Genomic DNA, 12,866 nt, shown 5'->3' on the forward strand with positions numbered 1-12,866 from the left:
TGGTGCATTTAATCTATTTACGTTTAATGTTATTATTAATAAATACCTGTTTGTTGACATATTTTTTCTTAGTGTTTGTTTTTCTTCTTGCCTTTCTCTTTCTTCTTTTTATAGCAGTCCCTTTAGCATTTCTTGCATTGCTGGCTTGGTAGTGATAAACTCTCTTAGCCCTTTTTTATCTGTGAAGCTTCTGATTCCACCTTCAATTTTGAATGATAGCCTTGCTGGGTATAGTATTCTTGGATTCAGTCCTTTATTTTGCATCACTTTGTATATTTCATTCCATTCCCTTCTGGCCTGGTGTGTTTCTGTTGAGAAATCAGTTGATATTCTAATAGGAGATCGCTTATATGTTACTTTCTGTCTCTCTCTTGCAGCCTTTAAGATTCTTGCTTTGTCGTTGGTGTTCGTCAATTTAATTATGATGTGTCTTGGTGTCGGTCTTTTGGGGTTAAATTTGTTTGGGACTCTGTGTACTTCTTGGACTTGGATAGTTTTTTTCTTGCCAATATCAGGAAAGTTTTCTGTCATTATTTCTTCAAACAGGTTTTCTATTCCTTGTTTCTCTTCCTCTCCTTCTTTTATCCCTATTATTCGAATGTTGTTTCGTTTTGTGTAGTCACATAGCTCCCTTAGGCTCTCCTCTTGCTTTTTAAGTCTTCTTTCCAATTGCTGCTGTGTTTGTGTGTTTTTTCCTACCTGGTCTTCTAATTCGCTGATGCAGTCCTCGGCCTCTTCTACTCTACTCTTTAGGCCTTCCATTGTGTTCTTTATTGCAGCTATGTCGTTCTTCATCTCCTCTTGGTTTCTTTTCATGTTGGTTACATTTTCATTCAGCTCCTTATAGTTCTCATTGAGTTGTGTGTATTTGTCATCCATCCGCTTAAACATCCTTATAACGAATACTCTGAGTTCTTTCTCTGTTAGGCTGCTAGCCTCAAGTTCATTTAACTCCCTTTCTGGTGAATCTTCTTTTTCTTTCCTTTGGGGATTTCCTTTTTGTCTCCCCATGTTTTCCTGTAATGTTTTAATTGTAGATCCAGTTGCTTTGCTGCCCAGGTTCTTTTGGGGATGGTGCTACTGGATTAATCTCAGTTTTCCTGAGTTTGTTAATCTAGTGTAGCTCCTACTCGAGCTATTTGGGTTCTCTTGATGCAGGCCTGCAAGCTTGAGAGGCACAACTGGGGCGTCTAGATGTCAACAGCTGTGGGTGGGAGTGTCTCAATTTTTGCTGTCTTGCACCCTTAATTGTAATCACACCTGCCCAGCAGGGACTCACAGTGGCCCCCAGGTACCTTCTGTTGGGGTGTTGGGGCTCAGGGGATCTGGTCTTTGAAAGGCGTTGCTGTGGTGCCCTGAGATCTGCAGTTGTGGGGAGAGCAGACCCAGCTTTTTCTGTTGCACCTGTGGTGGATAGGTTCTTACTCCCAGCGGTGTTTTACAGGAGCACCCTCGGAACTTTTGCCAGTGAGGCACACTGAAGGGCTCTGAAGGGCCCTGGCAGTGTAGCCGGGTAATTGGGGTGCCTATGGGCCGGTATCCATGGTAAGTGAGTTCAAAGCTTCTACTGCTGGAGGGGCATGCTCCCCCTGCTTGTTCAAGATCACACCCAAGGAGAGCTCACCCCTGTGGTTGGTTGGGCTCAGTGTGTTAGTATCTGTGGAGATGCGCTCTCTGGTCGCTGATCTCTGATGCACTCCGAGCGGTCCTGGCACTTCGGTTGAGTAGCTGGGGTTAATGTGGGCAACCCTCCAGGAAGAGGGAATTCAGAATTTCCACTGCGGGGCCGGGCGCCTCCATCTGTGCAGAATCACACCCTTGGGTGCAAACCCTGAGCAAAGTGACCTGGGGCTGTGAACACGCAAGTGCATGCGCAGCTGGGGTTAATGTCGGCAACCCTCCAGGAAGAAGGAATTTCCACTGCGGGGCCGCGGGCCCCCGTCTGCACAGAATCTCACCCTCAGATGCAAACCTGGAGTGAAGTGACCTGGGGATGAGAGCACGCGAGTGGAGTGCGTACGCAGCTGCAGGCAGCTGGGGTTAATGTGGGCAACCCTCCGGGTTGGGGGAGTTTGGAATTTCCACTGAGTGCTCCCCCATCTGCGCCTACTCACACCCTGGGGTTTAAACCCAAAGTAAAGTGACCTGGGGCTGAGGACGAGCAAGTGCGTGCGCAGCTGAGGTTAATGTCGGCAACCCTCCAGGAAGAAGGAAGGAATTTCCACTGTGGGGCCACAGGCCCCCGTCTGCACAGAATCTCACCCTTGGGTGTACACCCGGAGTGAAGTGTCCTGGGGATGAGACCACAGGAGTGCGTGCTCGTGGGCGCTGGCGGGAACCAGGGGTTCCGCTGGTGGGGAGGGGGAGTTGCACTTACGGCTGCAGAAAGCTGTGTCTTTGGAGGTGGAGGTCCCAGGTTCTGCGAGTCTGCAGCTGGGGTAGCAGGATATTGGTTGGAGTGGGTGCTGGGTCGCGGGGCAGTTCCAAGGCCTGTCTTGTTGGTGGTATTGATGAGTTTCTACCTAAGGCCGTTCTCAGCTCAAGATGGCATGGGCTCCCTCTGTGCTAGGGTCCCGCAGTCCCGGGAGTGCCCGCAGTAGTGGTAGTCTCTCTTTGTCAAGGAGAGGCTTTCTGCCAGCCACTGCTGCTCCTGCGAGATTTAACTTTCCCTCACTCACTCTCACATACCCCACACACAACCACACACTCTCCTTTTATACCCTAACTCACTCACTTCCTCTCTCTCCACTCCGTCCTGCCAGCCGCCATCTTCCCCTCTTTATTTTTTATTTAAATTCTTTATCGTTTAAAGTACTACATATGTCTTGTTTTTCCCCCATTGACCTCTCCCTGGCTGTTCCCATCCCCCAACACATGCCCTCACCCCCTTACTGTCTGTGTCCATGGGTTATGCTTATAGCATGAACACAGGTTCTTTGGTTGATCTCTTACTCCCACCTCCCCTGCCTTCCCTCTGAGGTTGGATTGTCTGTTTGATGTTTCTCTGTCTCTGGATCTACTTTTCTTCGTCAGTTTATGTTGTTCATTATATTCCACAGATAAGTGAGGTCATGTGATATTTATCTTTCTCCAACTGGCTTATTTCGCTTAGCATAATGCTCTCTGGGTCCATCCATGCTGTTGCAAATGGTAAGAGTTCTTTCTTTTTTACAGCAGCATAGCATTCCATTATGTAGATATACCATAGTTTTTTTAATCCACTCATCTGCTGGGCACTTAGGCTATTTCCAAATCTTAGCTATTTTAAATTGTGCTTCTATGAACATAGGGGTGCATATAACCTTTCTGATTAGTGTTTCTGGTTTCTGGGGATATATTCCTAGAAGTGGGATTACTGGGTCAAATGGAAGTTCCATTTTTGTTTTGTTGAGGTAACTCCATACTTTTCTCCACAGTGGCTGCACCAGTCTGCATTCCCACCACCAGTGCACAAGGTTTCCTTTTTTTCATCCTCACCAGCACTTGTCGTTTGTTGATTTGTCGTTTGTTGATTCTGACAGATGTGAGATGGTACCTCATTGTCATTTTGATTTGCATCTCTTGGATGATTAGTGACTTTGAGCATATTTTCATATGTCTCTTGGCCTTCTGTATGTCCTCTTTCGAAAAGTGTCTATTTAGGTCCTTTGGCCACTTTTTAATAGGATTGTTAAACTTCCTTTTGTTAAGTTGTATGAGTTCCCTCTAAATTTTGGAGATTAAATCCTTATCGGATATAACATTGGCAAATATGTTCTTCCATGCAGTAGGCTTATCATGCTGTTTTGATTACTCTGGCCTTGATATTAGGTAGCATGATTCCTCCAACTTTATCCTTTTTTCTCAAGATTGTTGTGGCTATTTGTGGTCTTTTGTAGTCCCATATAAGAATTATTTATTCTAGTTCTGTGAAATATGTCACTGGTAATTTGATACAAATTGCTTTGAGAACCCTCATGCACTGTTGGTGGGAATGCAGACTGGTGCAGTTACTGTGGAAAACAGTATGGAGTTTCCCCAAAAATTTAGAAAAGAAACTGCCATTTGACCCAGTGATCCCACTTCTGGGACTATATCCTAAGAATCCTGAAACACCAATCAGAAAGGATATATGCACCCTATGTTCATAGCAGCGCAGTTTATAATAGTGAAGATCTGGAAACAGTCTAAATGCCCATCATTTAAATGACTGGATAGAAAAACCTGTGGTGCATTTACACAATGGAATACTATGCAGCCATAAAAAACAAAGAAATGTTCTTGTTTGCAACAGCATGGATGGACCTGGAGATTATTATGCAAAGGGAAATAAGCTAGCCAGAGAAAGATAAATACTATATGATCTCATTTATATGTGGAATCTAATGAACAAAGTAAACTGACAGACAAAATAGAACCAGAGGCATGGATACATGGAACAGATTGACAGCTGTCAGATGGAGGGGTCCTGGGGAACTAGATAAAAGAAAGTGAAGGGGTTAACCAACAACCATATACACATAACAAATAGACACAGACAACAGTGTGGTAATAGCCAGAGAGAAGGAGGGGTAGGAGTAGGTGGAGGTGTGCAAATGAGGGGAAAATGGTGATGGATATAGACTTTGCTTGGGTGCCATGATGCAGTTTCCAGATAATATTTTGTTGAGATGTACACTTGAAATACGTATGGTTTTGTGAACCAGTATGACCGCAATAAATTCAATTTAAAAAATAAATGCATTGGATCTGTAGATTGCTTTGGGTGGTATGGATTTTAATGATTTTAATTCTTCCTATCCATGAGCATAATATTGTTAGGTCGAGGCAGGGGGGAAGTCCACAGCCATGCAAGCATCCACAAAAGGTAGATGGTGACAAAGATAACTGGCGCCTTTCAGACCCTTGCCAGTCTTCCCAGACCCCTGCCAGAGGCAGGAATTCCACACCTCTCATGCCCTCCACCCTCCCCTCACTAAACAGCTGTATAAAGGAAGTACCTAAGCCCAGTTTTGGTGCAAACTTCCCAGGCCCACTCTCGGACTGGTGAGTTTCGCCAGGGAGCGCAAGATTAAAACCTCCCTCCCTTTCCATCGCCTGGACTCTGTGTCTTGTTTCCTGCGTTGCAAACCTTTCAAATATATTCTTCAATTTATGTGTCTCCTTCAATTTCTTAAGTTTCTGATCATTTTCTAAGTATAGGTCTTTTACTGCCTTGGTTAAATTTATCCCTACTTACTTTATTTTTCTGATCCAATTGTAAACAGGATGGTTTTCTAAGAGTCTCTTTCTGATAGTTAACTATTTGTTTATAAAAAAATACAATTGATCCTGAAATATTAACTTTGTGTCCCACTACTTTAATGAATTTAATGACCAGTTTTAGTAGTTTTTTGGTGTAATCTTTAGGCTTCTCTATATACAATATCATTTCATCTGCAAATAATGACAGCTTTACTTCCTTTCCAATTTAGATGTCTTTTATTCCTTCTTCTTTTTTGATTTCTGTGGATAGGACTTCCATTACTGTATTGAATAAGAGTGCTGAAAACAGACATCTCTCTTGTTCTTGATCTTAAGGGAAATGCTTGTGTTATTTTACCCATTGAGTATGATGTTGTCTGTGGGTTTCTCATACATGGCCTTTATTACATTGAGATATATTCCCTCTATTCCCACTTTGCTGAGAGTGTTTATCATAAATGGGTGCTGGATTTTATCAAATGCTTTTTCTGTATCTATTGATATGAGCATGTGGGTTTTTTAAAAATATATTTTTATTGATTTCAGAGAGGAAGGGAGAGAGAGAAATAGAAACATCAATGATGAGAAAGAATCATTGATCAGCTAACTCCTGCATGCCCCACACTGGGGATCGAGCCTGCAACCTGGGCATGTGCCCTTGACTGAAATTGAACCTGGGACCCTTCAGTCCGCAGGCTGACGCTTTATCCACTGAGCCAAACCGGCCAGGGCAAGCATGTGGTTTTTATACTTGATTTTGTTTATGTGCTGTATCATGTTTATTGATTTGTGACTATTGTACCAACCTTGCATACCTGAATTAAATCCTGCTTGATCATGGGGTATGATCTTGTTAATGTATTGCTAAATCCAGTTTGCTAATATTCTGTTGAGAATTTTTGCTTACATGTTCATCAGAGATATTGGCCTATAATTTTTTTCTTTGTAGTGTCTTTATGTGGTTTTCAAATTAGGATAATGCTGGCTTTGTAAAATGAACTTGATAGTCTTCCTTCCTCTTGAATTTCTTGGAATTATTTTAGGATAGGTTTTAGTTCTTCTTTGATTGTTTGTTAAAATTCCCCTGTGAAACCATCTGGTCCAGGACTTTTGTTTGTTGGAACTTTATTGAATAATGCTTCAATTTAATTACTTTTAATCTGTCTATTGAGATTTTATGTTTCTTCTTGATGCTGTTTTGGAAAACTATATGCTTCTAAGAATTTATCCATTTCTTTCAGATTGTCCAGTTTGCTGGGATATAGTTATTCGTAATGTTTTCTTATAATTCTTTGTATTTCTGTGGTGTTAGTTGTTATATCACTGTCATTTCTGACTTTATATATTTGCATTCTCTCCCCTTTTTATAAGAATGGTTATAGGTTTAACAATGTTGCTTATCTTTTCTTTTGGCTTCATTGGTCTTTTGTATATATTTTTTAGTCTCTATGCCATTTATTTCTAAGTTTTATTATTTCCTTCCACCTACTTACTTTGGGCTTTGTATGTTGTTCATTTTTAGTTACCATAGATATAATGTTAGATTGTTTATTTGAGACTAGAGGTCTGATGCACGAAATTCGTTCAAGAGTAGGCTTTCCTTCCCCTGACTGCAGGCACCAGCTTCCCTCTGGCACCCGGGACTCCGGCTTCCCTCTCAGCCCTGGCTTCATCTGGATGGTTGTCCAGAAGAGCTCCTGGTCTAATTAGCATGTTATGCTTTTATTATTATAGATTTCTGTTGTTTCTTGAGGTAAGCCGGTAATGCATTGAATTTCCCTTGTAGGACTGTTTTTGCTGTGTGCCATAGATTTTTTTGTTGTGTTTTCAATTTTATTTGTCCCAGGAGTTTTAAAAATATTTCTTCTGTGATCTCATTGTTAATCCATTCATTGTTTAGTAACATGTTATTTAGCCTCTGTGTGTTTGTGTGCTTTTTAGTTTATAATTCAACTATAATTGAATTTTTAGTTTTATACTGTTGTGGTCAGAGAAGATGCTTGACATGATTTCAATCTTATTAAGTTGATTGAAACTTGTTTTGTGTTCTAACCTGTGGTCTATCAAATTTTCACCTGCATTTGAAAGGAATGTATATTCTCCTACTTTTGACTGGAATGCTTTGAAAACAATAATTAAATTAACCAGGTCTAGTGTTTAATGTAAGTCCACTGTTTATTTCTTTTCTGTTTGGTAGCTATCAATGGGGTGTTAAAATACCCTACAATGACCATATTGCTATTGATTTCTTCTTTTATGTCCATCAATATTTGCTTTATATATTTAGGTGATCCTATGTTAGATGAATAAATATTTACAAGGGTTGTATACTCTTCTTAAATTAATCCCTTTATCACTATGTAGTGTTCTACTTTTTTATTATAAACCTTGTTTGAGAGCCTATTTTGTCTGATGTAAGTATTGCTACTCCAGCTTTTTTTTATCATTTCCATTTACATGAAATCTTTTTTTCATTCACTTGATTTTCAGTTTGTGTTTGCTTTCATTCTGAGGTTGCTATCTTAAAGACAGCTTATCTATGGGTCTTGTTTTCTTATCCATTCAGGTACCCTATGTCTTTTGATTGTAGCACTTAAGCCATTTTCATTTAAAGTGATTATTGATAAATATGTATTTATTGACATTTTCTTTTATGCCAATTTCTCTCTCTCTCTCTCTCTCTCTCTCTCTCTCTCTCTCTCTCTCTCTGTGTGTGTTCTTACAGAAGTCCCTTTAAATTTTATGGTAATACTTGTTTGGTTGATAATGAATTTCTTTAGCATTTTTCTTCTCTGGGAAGCTCTTTATTTTGCCTTCAATTTTAAAGCATAGCCTTGCTGGGTACAATACTCTTGTATGTAGGACACTGCTTGTAATCACATTGAATATTTTGTGCCAATCCTTTCTGGCCTGAAATATTTCTATTGATAAATAAGCTGACAGTCTTATGAGAGCTCTCTTTTAGGTAACTATCTTTACTTAGTGTTTTTAAGATTTTCAATCATTGTTTTGCAAACTAGGTTTTCGTTCTCTTGTTCTTGCTCTCTCTTCTCTTGTTACCCCTATGATGCAGTTGTTGATGTGCTTCATGTTGCCCCAAAGGTCCATTAAATAATCCTCATTTTCTAAATTCTTTTTTTTCTTTTTGTTGTTCTGATTGGTGTTTTCTGCTACCTTGTCTGCCAAATCACTGACTCGATCCTCTGCTTCATCTAACCCACTGTTAATTTATTATAGTGTATGCTTCATTTCTGGCTGGTTTGTTTTATGGTTTCCACATTAATTTTTTATTCTGTTGAATTTCTCACTAAGTTCCTTGAGCATACTTATAACCATTACTTTAAAATCTCAGTGTGTCATCAGATAGGGGTGAATGGTGTTTATCAGATTGATACAGGTTAAAACTTGGTGCCATTCTTGTGTATAAGGTCACTCAATAAATGTCCCAGAATATACCAAGTCTAGCTGCCACCTTCTGGGTGCTCACATACTTTTGCGGTGAAGTGGGATCTTAAGGAGTCATCAGGATGAGGCTAGCAGAGTTTATCAAGTTCAAATAGATCTTATTTCTCTGTGTGAAGTAAAGGCTCTGCACCTGTTTGGCATGCTAGGGAAAAATTGCCCTGCCCTAGACCCAAACAACTCAGTTTGTCCTGGATTCTGTTAGCACCTCCTTGATAGCTCAAATTAGTCACTGGAATTGAGCATGGTTCAGTGGGGCTAGTGAATCTCCTATAGGGCCAGGGCCAGTCAGACTCATGGGAAAGAGGGGAAAAGACTCTCAACCTAGAGCCACACAACTCTATCTCTGATCCCCCACCCCCCCAGGCACCTGACTACTTCATAGGGTGTGAGCTTGGATGAGCAGGGTGACAGACAGGAGGATAGGGCTATTGCATTGCCCCAGGCTAATGTGGTATGAAGGTGAACACTTAACCTAACAAAATGGCATCTGTGAGTGATGAGGGAGCGAGACTCAACATAGGGACCCTGTTGGTCTTTCCAGCTTTCTCTTTAGAGCTACACATCCATAACTGTCCTTGAACAACTATACTTAGCTCTAAACCCCTCCTCTCTGCTAAAGTCTAGAGTGGGTGGCTACAAATGAGATTTTGTGTGCTGGCCTTTCAAGTGGGCACCTGGTTTTCTAGCAGACTCCAATATCTCCCAGGATGGCAGAATCCCTACTGATTTTCACAGACGGGTTTTATGTGGGTTCCTTTTCACAGCTCTGCTGCTCTGAGCTGGGGAGCCAGATGTGGAGTTGATATTCCACACCCCTCAATGAAGACTTTTGCAGCTGAGATATTCCTCCAGATTTTCAGATGCTTCATGTTCATGTGGGACCTGCCATTTCTGCATCTCTGATTTTCCCACCAGTCTTAAAGTGGCTTCTATAAATCCTTGGTTATAAGACTTCTTTTCAGCTGGTCTTCAGTTTGTCATTCAGATCGATTGTTTTATATTTTGGTTGTAATTAGAATTTTGTTCTGGGAGGAAGTGAATGTGTAACCAAAACTAAATTTGACTGCCTGCCGCCACAAAAGCCAAACTCATGAGACAGGAGCTGTTGAAAAAAAAGAAAGTGGTTTATTTGAGTCTCAGCATCTCAAGAAGACGGGTGACTCTTGTTCAAAGCTCATATCAACATCTCAGTGAGGGCAGAGGTTTTTTATAAGGAGGTGGAGGTAAAGCAGAACAAAGAAATCAAGGGAAGGTGGTTGAAAAATTATTTTCGTGCAAGCCAGCAGAGTCCATTCTGATAAGGATCTCAAAACTAGTCAAGTGATGGTCTGGTGTGCATCATCCTGGTTCTGCTTCATACTGGTTCTATGTTTGAAGTTCAGCAAATCTGTAACAAGAATGACTGAAGGTCAGAGTCTATATTTTCTGAAGTTGGTTCCTAGGATTTTTATGCAAATAAGCTGTTTATCTACAATCTACATATTAGTCAGAGTAAGCATTCACAGAAACAATGCTAAAAGAATGGTGTGGGGGGTTACAAGTGTAACTTCCACCTACTCTCCTGTCATCTTGGATCCCTCCTAACTACATTTTCTTAATGGATGGACATTTAAGTTGCTTCCACATATTGGCCTGTTGCTAATAAAGCTTCAATAAATATAGAATTACATATTGTTTTTAAAAATTAGTGGGGTTTTTGGATTTTTGGGAGAAAGATACACAGACGTGGAATTGCTAGGTTACATGGTATACCATTTTTAATTTTTTGAGAAACCTCCATAATTTTTGCCATAGTGCCTGTACCAATTTGAAATCCCAGCAGTACACCAGTTTTCTCTTTTCTCCATATCCTCACTGACACTTGTTAATTGTCTTTTTAATACTAGCCATACTTACAGGTGTGAGTATTGTACAATCTCATTGTAGTTTTGATTTATCTTTTCCTGATGATTCATAATCTTTAGTAGTATCTGTTCATGAATCTGTTGGTCAACTGTTTTCTTTGATGAGTATCTATTTAGGTTATCTGACCATTTTTTATTGGATTATTGTTGGTTTTTTTGGAGGTTGAGTTGTATGAATTATTTATGTATTTTGGATATTAACTCCTTATGTGATGTATCATTTGCAAATATCTTCTATTCAGCAAGTTGTATTTTCATTTTGTTGATGAGTTCTTCACTGTGCAAAAGCTTTTAATTTTATATACTTTTATTTGTTTATTTTTGCTTTTTTTGTTTTTGGCTGTGAAGACATGTAAAAAACTTTCAAAGACCACTGTAAATGAGTTTACTGCCTATGTTTCCTTTTAGGAGTTTTATGGTTTCTGGTCTTAATTGAAGTCTTTAATACATTTTGAATTAACTTTTGTTTATGGTGTAAGAAAGTGGTCCAGTTTTTGTTTTTTCATGAACCTGTTCAGTTTTCCCAACAATTAATGAAGAGACTTTTTCCTATTGTATAATCACACTCCCTTCTTCCTAGATTAATTGATCATGTAAGTATGGGTTTATTTATGGGCTCTCTATTCTGTTCCATTGATCTATATATCTTTTTGTGTGTATGTGTGCCAATCCACTGGTGGATTACTATAGCTTTGTAGTACGTTTTGAAACCAGGGAATATGATATGTGCAGCTTTTTCCTTTTTTTCTCAAGATTTCTTTGGCTGTTTGAAGTCTTTTGTGGTTTCATACAAATTTTAGGATTATTTTTTCTATATCTCTGAAAATTTTCATTGGTGTTTTGATAGTGACTGCATTGAATTGGTAGATTGATTTTGGATTATATGAACATTGTTAACAATATGAATGCTTCCAATCCAAGGATACAATATAACCTTCTATTTATTTGTGTCACCTCTAAATTATTTTATGAACATCTTATAGTTTTCAGAGTACAGGTATTTCACCTCCCTGGTTAAATTTATTGCTAGGTACTTTAGTCTTTTTGATGGAATCATAAATTATAAATAAAACAGTTTTCTTGATTCCTCTTGTTATTAGTATATAAAAATGCAAATAATTTCTTTATAACAATAATATATCCTGCTACTTTACTATTTTTTTATTCTAATAGCTTTTTATGGAACCCTAAGATTTTTCTATATATAATATCATGCCTTCTATGAATAATGATACTTTTACTTCCTCCTATTAAATTGGATGCCGTACTTTTTTTCTTCTCTGATTACTGTGCCTACAACTTCTTTTCTTTAAATTTTATTTTATTGTTTAAAGTATTACAAATAGTAGTACATATATCTCCTTTTTTCCCCATTGACCTTCCCCCAGCTTCTCCTACCCCCAGCACATGCCCTTAACCTACCCCCCAGTATCTTGTGTATATTGTTTATGCTTATATGCATGCATACAAGTCCTTTGGTTGATCTCTTAACACGCCCCTCCCCCCAACACTCCCAACCTTCCTACTGTAATTTGACAATCTGTTCGATGCTTCTCTGCCTCTGTATCTATCTTTTTGTTCATCAGCTTATAATGTTCTTTATTATCCATAAATGAGTGAGATCACGTGGTATTTTTCTTTCACTACCTGGCTTATTTCACTTAGCATAATGCTCTCCAGTTCCATCCATACTGCTGCAAATGGTTGGAACTCCTTCTTTTTTACTCCAGCATAGTATTCCATTGTGTAGATGTACCACAGGTTTTTAATCCATTCATCTGCTGATGGGCATTTAGGCTGTTTCCAAATCTTAGCTATTGTAAATTGTGCTGTTATGAACATAGGGGTGCATATATCCTTTCTGATTAGTGTTTCTGTTTTCTTGAGATATATTCCTAGAAATGGGATCACTGGGTCAAATTGTTGTTCTATTTTTAGTTTTTTGAGGAAACTCCATACTGTTCTCCACAGAGGCTGCACCAGTCTGCATTCCCACCAGCAGTGCATTAGGATTCCTTTTTATCCGCATTCTCTCCATGATACTGTATATAGAAAACCCTAAAGAATCCATCAAAAAATTATTAGACTTCATAAATGAATTCGGCAATGTAGCAGGATACAAAATTAATGCCAAGAAATCTATGGCATTTCTATACACCAATAATGAACTTACAAAAAGAGAGACTAAAAAAGCAATACCATTTACCATCGTACAAAAAAAATTAAGATACCTAGAAATAAGCTTAACCAAGGAGGTAAAATACCTATACACGG

This window comes from Cnephaeus nilssonii (genome assembly GCF_951640355.1).
Source record: "Cnephaeus nilssonii genome assembly, chromosome: X".
Classification (NCBI taxonomy): Eukaryota; Metazoa; Chordata; class Mammalia; order Chiroptera; family Vespertilionidae; genus Cnephaeus; species Cnephaeus nilssonii.